The sequence below is a fragment of the Hevea brasiliensis genome, chromosome 5 (assembly GCF_030052815.1).
Source record: "Hevea brasiliensis isolate MT/VB/25A 57/8 chromosome 5, ASM3005281v1, whole genome shotgun sequence".
Classification (NCBI taxonomy): Eukaryota; Viridiplantae; Streptophyta; class Magnoliopsida; order Malpighiales; family Euphorbiaceae; genus Hevea; species Hevea brasiliensis.
This window is the reverse complement of record NC_079497.1, coordinates 104,328,060-104,339,461: the sequence shown is the minus strand read 5'-3', so window position 1 is coordinate 104,339,461 and position 11,402 is coordinate 104,328,060.

Genomic DNA, 11,402 nt, shown 5'->3' with positions numbered 1-11,402 from the left:
AAGGAGAGAAAGATATGTATAGATTAGCAAGGAGGAGAGAAATGAAATATCAAGATCTCAATCAAGTTAAGTGCATTAAGGATAAAGAAGGAAAAGTATTGGTGAAAGATGAGGACATTAAAGAAAGATGGAGAAATTATTTTAATGATCTCTTTAATAATAGTCAAAATGGTAATAACGTGAATACAGATTATAGAACAATAGAAAAGAATGTGAATTATACTAGAAGGATTAGATCTTTAGAAGTAAATGAAGCACTTAAGAGAATGAAAGTGGGTAAAACCTGTGGACCAGATGAAATACCAATTGAAGTGTGGAAGTGTTTGGGAGATATGGGAGTGGCATGGTTAACTAAATTATTTAATAAGATTCTAAACTCAAAGAAAATGCCTGATGAATGGAGAAGGAGTATCTTAGTACCTATTTTTAAAAATAAGGGAGACATACAGAGTTGCACAAACTATAGGGGAATTAAACTCATGAGCCATACTATGAAGTTATGGGAGAGAGTTGTGGAGCATCGACTACGTCATGATACTTCTATCTCTCTCAATCAATTTGGTTTCATGCCCGGTCATTCAACTATGGAAGTGATTTTTCTCATTAGAAGCTTTATAGAGAAATATAGAGATGTGAAGAAAGATCTACACATGGTTTTTATTGATTTGGAGAAGGCTTATGATAGTGTTCCAAGAGATGTCTTATGGAATGTGTTAGAACAAAAGAGGGTATCTATTAGGTACATACAAGTGTTGAAAGATATGTATGAAGGAGCAACTACTATTGTGCGTATGGTGAGAGGGGACACAAGAGATTTTCCGATTTCAATTGGATTACACCAAGGATCAGCCATAAGCCCTTACCTTTTTACATTAGTTTTAGATGAATTGACGAAACATATACAAGAGAGTATTCCTTGGTGCATGATGTTTGCGGATGATATTGTTCTGATAGATGAGACACGAGAAGGAATCAATAGAAAACTAGAGTTTTGGAGAAGTGCTCTAGAGTCAAAGAGTTTTAAGTTAAGTAGAATGAAGACAGAATATATGCATTGCAAGTTCAGTGAAGGCCAAACTGATGATAGGAAAGGAGTTAGTTTGAATGGAGTGGTACTGTCCCAAAGTAATCACTTTAAATATCTAGGTTCAATCCTTCAAGTAGATGGGGGATGTGAGGAGGATGTTAGTCATAGGATTAAAGCCAGATGGTTGAAGTGGAGACGTGCCACGGGAGTTTTATGTGATCGTAAGATTTCCAATAAGCTGAAAGGAAAATTTTACTGTACAGCCATACGACCGGCTATGTTATATGGTAGTGAGTGTTGGGCACTGAAAGAGTCGTATGCGTCTAAGATAAGAGTTGTAGAGATGAGAATGTTAAGGTGGATGAGTGGCCATACTAGACTAGATAAAGTCCGTAATGAGAGTATTAGAGAAAAGGTAGGAGTGGTGCCAATTGAAGATAAGTTGAGAGAAGGGAGATTGAGGTGGTTTGGTCATGTGAAGCGTAGACATACGGAGGCTCCAGTTAGACAAGTAGAGCACATTAGGTTAAAGGATAGAAAGAAAAAAGGGGTAGACCTAAATTGACTTGGAGGAGAGTAGTACAACATGACCTAGAAGCATTACATATTTCTGAGGATTTAACCCAAAATCGTTTAGAGTGGAGAAAGCGAATTCATATAGCCGACCCCAAATTTTTGGGATAAAGACTTAGTTGAGTTGAGTTGAGTTGAGTTTAGAATATCCACTATGTCTATATGTAGTTCTCTAATATGTGCGCAGATGAGAAGCAACCTCAAAGCAGTATACTTTAGCCTTTGCAAGCTTAGTGATTAGTGTATGACCTAAATTTTTTAAAAAATAATAAAATAATTTATTATTATTATTATTATTATTATTCTAATTTTATTTTATTGATATTATTATAATTTAAAGATCTCATTTAAAAACTATTATTTTTAAATTAAACTAAATTTTAGATCTCAATTTAATTATTAGATAGAATTAATTATATTGAATAAAGATTATTTTACTATTAGATTTTATACTTTATTTTAATTGTTAATTTTATTATTTTATTCATATTGTAAATATTTCAAAGAAAATTATAGTTATATTATATTACATTATGATAATTAATTAAATTTTATTTAAATTATTATTTAAAAAAGATATTTATTATTATTATTTTTTTAAAGTATTTTATTTTATATTATTTTAAAGTTTTGAATCTTTTAAGTTTAATAATAATTTAATATTAAAAGAAAAACAAAACAAAAGTTTGAAAAGATGTTCACGTGCTCGTTACCGGATTTGACTAAAAAAAATAAATAAATAAAGGCCCCATCGGCAATGCAGTAAAAAGTGAGGCTGACTTTCAAACGTCATTTTGGCCATTTCTGGCGATTCCAAGTGTTATGAACTCCTGGGATGACAAGCTTTCAGATGGGACTTGTGGTGCTCCATTTGGTGGCTGAAGGAAGGAGATTCGACGAGTGAAAGAGGAGAGAGAAAATGGGTGGTAGTGAGCTTTCTGGCCAATAACCTGACAATCCAATTGTCGAATCGGTGATCTGATATTACCGTTGAACTCAGTGCGATGAAATCTTCGAGATGGAATTAACCCCGCTTTGATTGGACACAGTTGGAAAAAGGTGATCATTCTACGGTCCAGATCACACTGTGAGATTTTGGAGCCTTTCAATTCTCGTAAATTAAAAATAATTATATAATAATTATTAACAATTTATGGGCTTCGTATAGGTGCAATCGAATCTATGATATTTCACCAGCCATCGGGACTGAGTTTTCAGCTCGGTTTGGACGCCCGACAGGCTGAATCAGAAGGTGATCATATTTATAGTCATTTCCAACGTTTTCAAACATTTCAGAAGCGTTCCAAGTATCAGAATTTGTAAAGGTAGTCCCAAACTCAAGTTTTATAGTTTTTAGCTTGGCTAAGCTAGCTGATTAATCTGTAAAATATTCTTGACATAGTAAAATTAAGTGAAATAAATTTAATTACTACAAGAACGATGTAAAGGACCTCCAAGAATATTTTTATGATTGTCGCAAGGGTTTTGTGATTGCCAGACAATTCTCACGAAGTGAAAAAGTGAGGAGTCGTCACTTAAATTTTAAGGGAAATTAAAGAAAATCACTTACTGTTTAAAAGAATTTAACCACTTCAAAAATAGGGATTCTAGGTTTGGGGTCCGTATACGTGTGGAGAAAATATTAGGCACCCCATATAATCCCTCAACGGGGGCAAATGGATTTAATGATGTTCTCTGTATAATTTCAAGCTAATAATTTTGGGATTAAAATTATAATATTGGTTCCCAATATTTATTATAGAAACGCTTGATATTTTACTATTTCGGGTGCCCCAAGAACACGAGTAAATAGGATGCCCTTAAAGTGAATTGGTATTGTGTTTGTTTAAAGTGTTATGTATTTTATTAAGTTCTTCGCTCCTTGAATTAGGACTCTAATTCCGAAGAGGTTTTATTTAAGCCCCTAGAGACTAACTTTGAGCAAGGAGGACTCTCGGCCCACCCATTGTTTACCTCGTTATTGGCGACCAAATAATTGAGGGCGTGAAACGTGTGTGAGGACTTGGATTAATACGGGTAAAGACTTTTATTTTTTTTAATTAGCACTCTAATTCGAAAGAAATGTGTTAATTATATCCTAGAGAGTTTTCTTCATTAATGAGGATTCTCAGTTAATGAAGAAAGGTCTTATCATTAGCATAATTATTCATAAGGCACTACCGGCATTAATCCACTTTCAGATTATTTACGTGTTAATTAAATAATTAGTTAATTTTGGATATTCTTCATGGGAGGACTCTCCCTCATGTTTAGATAGGTTATAAATGCAGGGCTCCAAGAAGGACTCTCCATTGGGCCCCAACCAAAATTATAAAGCAGAAGGCTCATGTAAGGACTCTCCTGTGAATCCATTGAGTTGTAAAGTTCTTGAAAACCATTAAGAAAATTATAGAGGAAGGATTTCCCTCTCTGGGAAATTTTTAGAGAAACATTACTGGATGCTAATTCTACAAATATGCGCTTTAGGAGAGGACTCTCTCCCGAACTTTTGCTATTTGAACACTGTAGTTTGATAAAAGATAGGAATGTTTATAAAATGATGTAAAGAATTAGAGTTCTACTTTCTAACTTCTATGTGTGGGTACTCGAATGACTAACTGTACACTATTTTTTTTTATCATTATCCGATCTCGTTTTTCGTTCTCTTTATTTTCGATCTCTTATTAGCCATCCGAACTCTCTATATTTACCCGAATTCATTATATTTACACATGATCAGTGCCCTTATTATTTTCGATTTCTCTAACCAGATTTGAACTCTTTATGTTGAGACGAATTCATTATGTCAGATCCTCCCTTTCATTATTCCTGATCTCTTAAATCCGAACTCTCCATGTCAACACCCTCTCATACTTAGCTTACTCCTCCTATCCGAACTCTTCACTATCCTTCCGAATTTCAAGCAACATTTATACCACACGAACTCTTATTCTTACACCTAAAAGTAAAGAGGAATATACTTTTGAAACGACGTACATGTCACTATGTCAGGCAAAAAGTAATATTTATGAGATAGGCTAATCTAACTCTAATCTACTCAAAGTTCAGTGTGATTTAAGCATTTTGAAAGTCTAGATTCTAGCTTATGCCACAAAGGCAACCTAATCATACCCAATAAAAAGAAGAACTATTTTAAAGGATTTACCTATGAAGAACTCTAAAAGTAGTAAGAGAGCGGGTGTTGATATCTGGCGTCACAATGGGACCACTGGGTGTCGGGCCTATCAAAGTTCCTTTTGAAGTGATGAGAGCAACGGGGACGGGATTTTGACCACTAAAAACCCTGAAAATGGAACATTGAGCTTTTAGACAAATCTATTAAAGATGGGGACCAGGGTGTATTTGGGATTTACAGAGCCAAGATTCTTCAGAAAACACGTTTTTAAAGCCCTTTTTAACGACTCTATATTCAGGAGAGAAACAAATAAGCTTAGGATTGGAGCTTAAAAGACTCAAGGTTCAAGACCAAAAGCATTCTCTAATAAGTAAAGACCAAGAACTTCCAACTTCCTTCCCAAAGACCCCTTCTACAGTGAAGCATGTATTTATAGGGGACAGGGGTCTTCAAATGAACGACAAGGATTTGAGATGGCGAGATTGAAGGGTGTGGATTTTGAGGGATCGAATCTGAAGGTCAAGAATTAAAGAGCCCAAGAATTGAAGTATGAGATTTAGCTCAAGACTCTCATGTCTTTTCCTCTCTAATCTAATGGCTGGGAATGAAAGGTGTTGAACCTGTTATTTACTTTAATCTAATGGCCCGAAATCTATCCTTATCAATGAAATCAATGGTGTGGATTGAGACATACTAGGATGCTTTAACCACCTCAGATCCAATGGTTCTGGTTCATCCTTACAAATGGGGTGGATGGTGGAGATTAGATCGTACCCCAAATGCTTTAATTAACTCAGATCCAATGGTGGGGGAGTTGATCTTATAAATCAAGGGTCATGACTGAAAGTAACTTTTGAACCTCTGATTTTCCCCTCCTTTCGATCTTTATTGGCCATTTCTCCATATGCCCGATCTCTGTATCTTGTTCCCCTACCCGATCTCTCATTATGGTTGGCAACTTTGAGACCTTCTCACCTGACCTCTTATACCAACCCTTTCCATGTCTGATCTCTTCTTGCTTCTCTGATCTCTTTTCTACCCATCCCCTGTATCTGGTTTATGTCAATGAACATCGAATATTGGGGAAGCATTAAATTCTCCACTTATCGATGAGTAGCTTCGAGTTTTGCTAGCGTTAAATACCTAGGCCTATATATACTAGGGGGTAGTAGGTTGCCAGTCTTACATTTCCACCTTCCTTCTCTGGTCAATTTCTGACGTGTTCTTCCACCATGCCTTACATCTTCAACACCGATTTTCAACATGATGATCGTTTTGATCTTTTTTCGATAACTTCCTTTGCTTGTCACCTGAAAATGGATGGCACCGATGGTCAGAGAATTATGAGAACGTCATCTGATGATGGCGAGGGAACCGGACTAAACAGCCAATCTGGGTAAAAAATAACTACTGTTTTGATCTCTAATCGGCCTACCGGTCCAAGCCAAAGACCGATCTTGGGCAAAGGAATTACTAATTTCAATCTTGATATCAGTGACCACCTCTTAAAGTTCATTTAGCTCCTAACCATCTCTGGGGTCCCGATTAAAGCTCAGTTCTGGTCAATGACATTGATGATGATAACAAGCTTTCTGTAATCTTTACCATAGTTGACGAGGGCTACCTTCCCGATCTCCGCGTATCTCTTGAACGGCCTCTTAAGATCGGGAGGTGTCTAGCCTACGGAGATGTTGGAACTGTGGGAACAAGATGGGTAGAATGTAGGGTAGAATGTATGTGACACCTCTTACCCGTCTATAGTGTAGCGGAGCAAGATATGCCACACAGTATACCGGAACACCATATTTTATTTCAATCATTTTTATTCTTCCTTAATTTATTTCTTCATGGATATGAAGTGCAATTTGTGAAATTTAACTCATTTAATTCATTTATTGAAATTATAAATTCATTTGGGGTTCCAAAAATTTTATAGAAAAGCTGGCGGAGTACCGGCTAAAAATGGATAAAACAGTTCTTCGAAACCTGTAGAAAACACTTCCAATAATTTCCAATCATTCTCAAACTCCATTTGTATCACATCAATTCACAACAATTTCTTAACAATTCCTCCATTTGTCATTCATTCATTTCACATCATCATCATGCTCAAATCATAAATAAATTCTCACATGGTATTTATAATCACAAAGTTACATATACTTACATTAATACAAAATTATATTACATAGGTTTCAAATATACATGATAAAATAAGAGTTTAATTATAAAACTTACAAAAATCACAAAATACAAAATGGTACCTAGTGTCCTACCAATGATACTGTAGTCCGTGAGGTGACACGGATACTATGCAGAACTGTAAATGGCCTTACCCAATCTGTGGTCTACTGGCCCTTTGTCCAAATCTTCAGTGCCTACGCGTTGTAAAAGCAACGTGCTAAACATAAAGCTTAGTAGTACCAATAATACAAGAAAATAAAATATGCAAATAAAAATAATAATTTCCTAGTTATTATGTTCAAAAAAAAAATTACTAACTTATTGTTTAGTCGAGGCTAACTGCATTTTATGATGTTAACTTCTTCATGCATTTTGTTAATTGTTTTCTTGATGATTTTGAGCTTCTTTATTTTATTGTAATCATTCTTGATATTTAATTTCAGTATTTTCTTTAATAATTAATTCAATTACAATTATACTTTTCCATGCCCAAGTAACCTATACAAATTGACCGGACTGGATAAATAGGTAAACTAGCACTGGGTACTAGGTACCTCGGGCCGTCATACCATCGGTCACAATGTGTCTCCCAGTGTGCAAACAGAATGGCTAATAACCCATAAAAGCAATAAGGCATAAAGCCAAGTAAAACATCATAATCAGTATAGCCATAGGCTATCACATCACAGAATGGCAATGAAGCCATACATCATACGCAGTACTGCTATCAGAACCCTATTGGCATGCCAACCTATCCAAACCAATCACATTAGGCCTACTAGGGCATATTATAAAGTCATTTCTTGAATATTTGTACTTTATATGTAAGGTTACTATTCATTTCATTAGTCAACTAAAATGTTGACTTTTTCATAGACAATAGGTATATTGGTTTTAATATCCCCAACATACCACATTTTGCATTCTAAAGTTGTTGGTATTGGTTGCCAATATCATTTCAAAGCTTAGTGTTAGTTATTCACAATTTTCAGATTTCAAACATTATATTTACTGTTCCATTGTTCATTCGTACAGTAGGATTTTGGCAAAGTTGTCTTCATGAAAGTTGTTCTTTATTGTGTCTAGTTACATTTTTTTTTTCGAATCACTCTATTTGGAGTTTTGTAGCTCAAGTTATGGCCTAAACACCATAACTGGCTGGATTGCAATTTTCCAGATTTTTTTAGGTAAAACCAATTTTGCAGGTTTTGTGCACTGACTGTAGGTCAGTTTTGAACATGTTATGATCAACATTTGGGTTTTGTTTCTTCATGAAAGTTGTAGGTCTATGTCTCAGCTTTCTGCTGGTAAAATTTCAGGTCAATTGGACCTTTCTACACTAAGTTATGACCAAATGAATGAACACTGTTCATTTGGTCATTTTGCCCAGGCGGAATGCATGTCACCCGGATTAGGGCAATTTTTTGGTCAACTTGGTTTGATTTTCTAGGTAGAGTTTCTTCACCAAAGTTGTGCCATTATGTGTCTAGTTTCATGTCCAATTAGCCTTGCACCAATTGAACCTCTACAACTCCATTTACAGCTGCCCAAACCTGCTGGACTCACACTCAGTCTTGCAGGTCAGCCAAGGCAGCTCACCCAAACTCAAATACCAAGCCATAACTCACTTCATTTCCTCCTCACACACATTCAAATGGTCACTAATTGACCATTAAAAGGTTAATAAACCATCACATGAGTAAACCCTAGAATTGTTCAAGTGTCCAATTTTTTTTCATTTCATACATGCACAATTCTTGCATTTCATTTACTTAATTATGTTCAATCCCTCATCCACTACCAAAGGCTGCTCATAACCATTTTTATACCAAGAAAAATCATCAAACCCTAGCTAACCCTAGCTACCAAAATTTGTAAGGTGCACACACACACTTTTTTGTTTTATTTTCTTATATTTCCTATACAATTCATGCTATTGAACATGAATTAAAACAAATGGAACAAGAATTGGACACTAACCTTTGTTGGAAAGTTTTCTTACACTTGCAAATCCTCTTTTTTTCCTTTCTTTCTTTGCTGGCTCAAATCACTCAAGGTATAAGGAGTAGTTTTTGTGAAGAAGGCAAGGGATTTTATGGAGTAAGTAAGTGGTAGATGCAACTTTGGGTGAAGGAAAATGGTGGGAGGGACCTCTAATGGTGGAATCTCGGCAAAATGAAGGGAAGAAGAAGAAAGAGCAGATTTCTAATTGTATTTATCTCTTTTTAATTATTTTGTAATGGCTTGTTTAAATGTGATTGGTGGGAGCACTTTTAATGACATCATATGATGTCATAATTTCCTATTTCTTTCATTTTTCTTTCCTTTTCTTTTCTACTCATTTTCAATTAAATTTTAAGCAATATTTATTCATATTTTATGTCATAATAATTATTTACTTAACTGGACAAGTCGGCCAAAAATCACCTCTGAAGGCGAAATGACCAAAATGCCCTTTGTTTGGCTTAACAGACTAAAATTATCCGTACCGATTGAAAAATTTTTCTAAGTATTTTCTTGGTATTCTAATGCCATAGAAACCTCAATGACCCTTCTCTGGAGTCCCAAAAATTATTTTATGAATTTTTTCCAGGGTCTAGGGCTCCTAGTTGCGAGGACCGCAACTTTCCATTGGGTTGCCCATCGCTAGGGCACCGGCTCATTTAACTTGGTTGTATTTTATTTTTAAAATTTTTTCTAAATTTTTCTTATTAATATTTGAGTTAATTATGGTTCCTCACTTTAGTTTAAATATTTTTCCAAACGTTCTAATTGTCCGGACCGACACCGGTCACCGGAACAGTAGAATGTACGTAATTGCTATAGTGGGGGTGTTACAATGTCGGTGCATCTGTAATTAATGATCAGATTGGGGACAACTGCCCAATGATGTAATCTGATCTTTTAGAAATGAAATGGTCTTTTATTTAAGCTCAATCTTATTTTATTTATTTATTCATTCTATTTTTATTTATTTATCATGTTCTTTATTATTTGCTTTGCTCTGATCATCCTTCCGATCTTTCCATCTAATACCCTCTTCAGTTGATCTCTTTCATTCAGACCATTTCCTATCCGATCTCTAGTCCTACCCTTTTCAATCGATCTCATTCATCTAGCACATCGAAAATTAGGATACAATTAAGTTTTCCACTGACTGAAGCACCACCTAGGGTCTCGCGAGCATATAATGCTCGAACCTATATAAATAGGGGAGGGGCTCAGTCATTTCTCACTTTTGCATTCTCCATTCATGTCAAACCTCTCAAAGACTCTTTCAATTTCTTAGCTTTCCTGTGCCGATTTGTAATTAGGTAATAGTTTTGATCTTTTTCTAGTCACTTTTACCTTCATTGCCTGAAAATGAGCGGTACTGACGATCAGAGAGTTATAAGCCTACCTTCCATTTGCGTTTCTTAGTCCTCTGATGAAGGTGGCGAGGCCAGACTGAGTGGGCGATTTAAAACTATTACCGCTATCATTTTGACCACTAGTCAGCCTGCCGGGTCAAGCCAACAGCAGGCTTCGATCATGAGGAGGGGGCCTCTGCTTGTGGGTGAGCTATCTTCAATCCTTGGGATGCCCCATCGCAAACTCATAAGCCTAGAGTTCAATCTTCCAACCGACTCATTCAAACTCATTTGGTGTCACAGGGATCTCTGAGCTGATCACTTCTTCGAGAAAGTAGATCTGATTATAGTATACGAAGAACAATTGAATGCCAGATTGTGATTTCCTTTAGAGCCATTTTACAAGGACGTCCTGAAATACAACCGAGTGCACCCAAACTCCTGGCCAACTCTGGTGGCCTTCAAAGGATTATACCGGCCAAAGGACTCGAGCCCACAGCAAAGGTCTTCGCTAAACTACATAGACTTGCTCGACGAAAAGAATACGAATTTTGATTCTTCCAAGCAAAGCCACACTGTGGGCTCTTCACCGACCTCCCTTCTTCACTAAAAAATTGGAAAGATCGATTCTTCGTCCTCCGAAGTAAAGATCCCCATGGCTTTAAGGGGATCCCATAAAAGTTGGAGTTATTTTACTGAAAGGATCGAAAAAAGGATCGCTCTAAATAATTTCAAGAGCACTATGGTGAAGGAGCTTAAGAGCCAGCCGATCTCTTGCAAATATTCATGCTTGGACATAATCATGGCCAAACTGAAGTGGTGGATGATGAACGTGATCAGCCATGAGAACATCCGGCCGTAACTCTCTGATTTCGGTCCCAGGAAGGGTAAAACCTGAATCTTTAACCTTTTAGTCCTAGCAAATTTATTAACTCTTTTTTTTTTTTTTTGTGTAGGTATGGCGGGAGGTGAGCCCAAAAGAAAGTTGGAAACGGAAGAGGAAGCTCACCAGGAAGGTGTTGGAATTGAAGGAGGCTGCTGACGCTGCAGAGGCCCAGAGACGAGTTCAAGTGGAAGTGTCGAGCTCCTTAGTCCAAACTAAAGAGCAACCAACCTTAGAAGTGCAGATCCT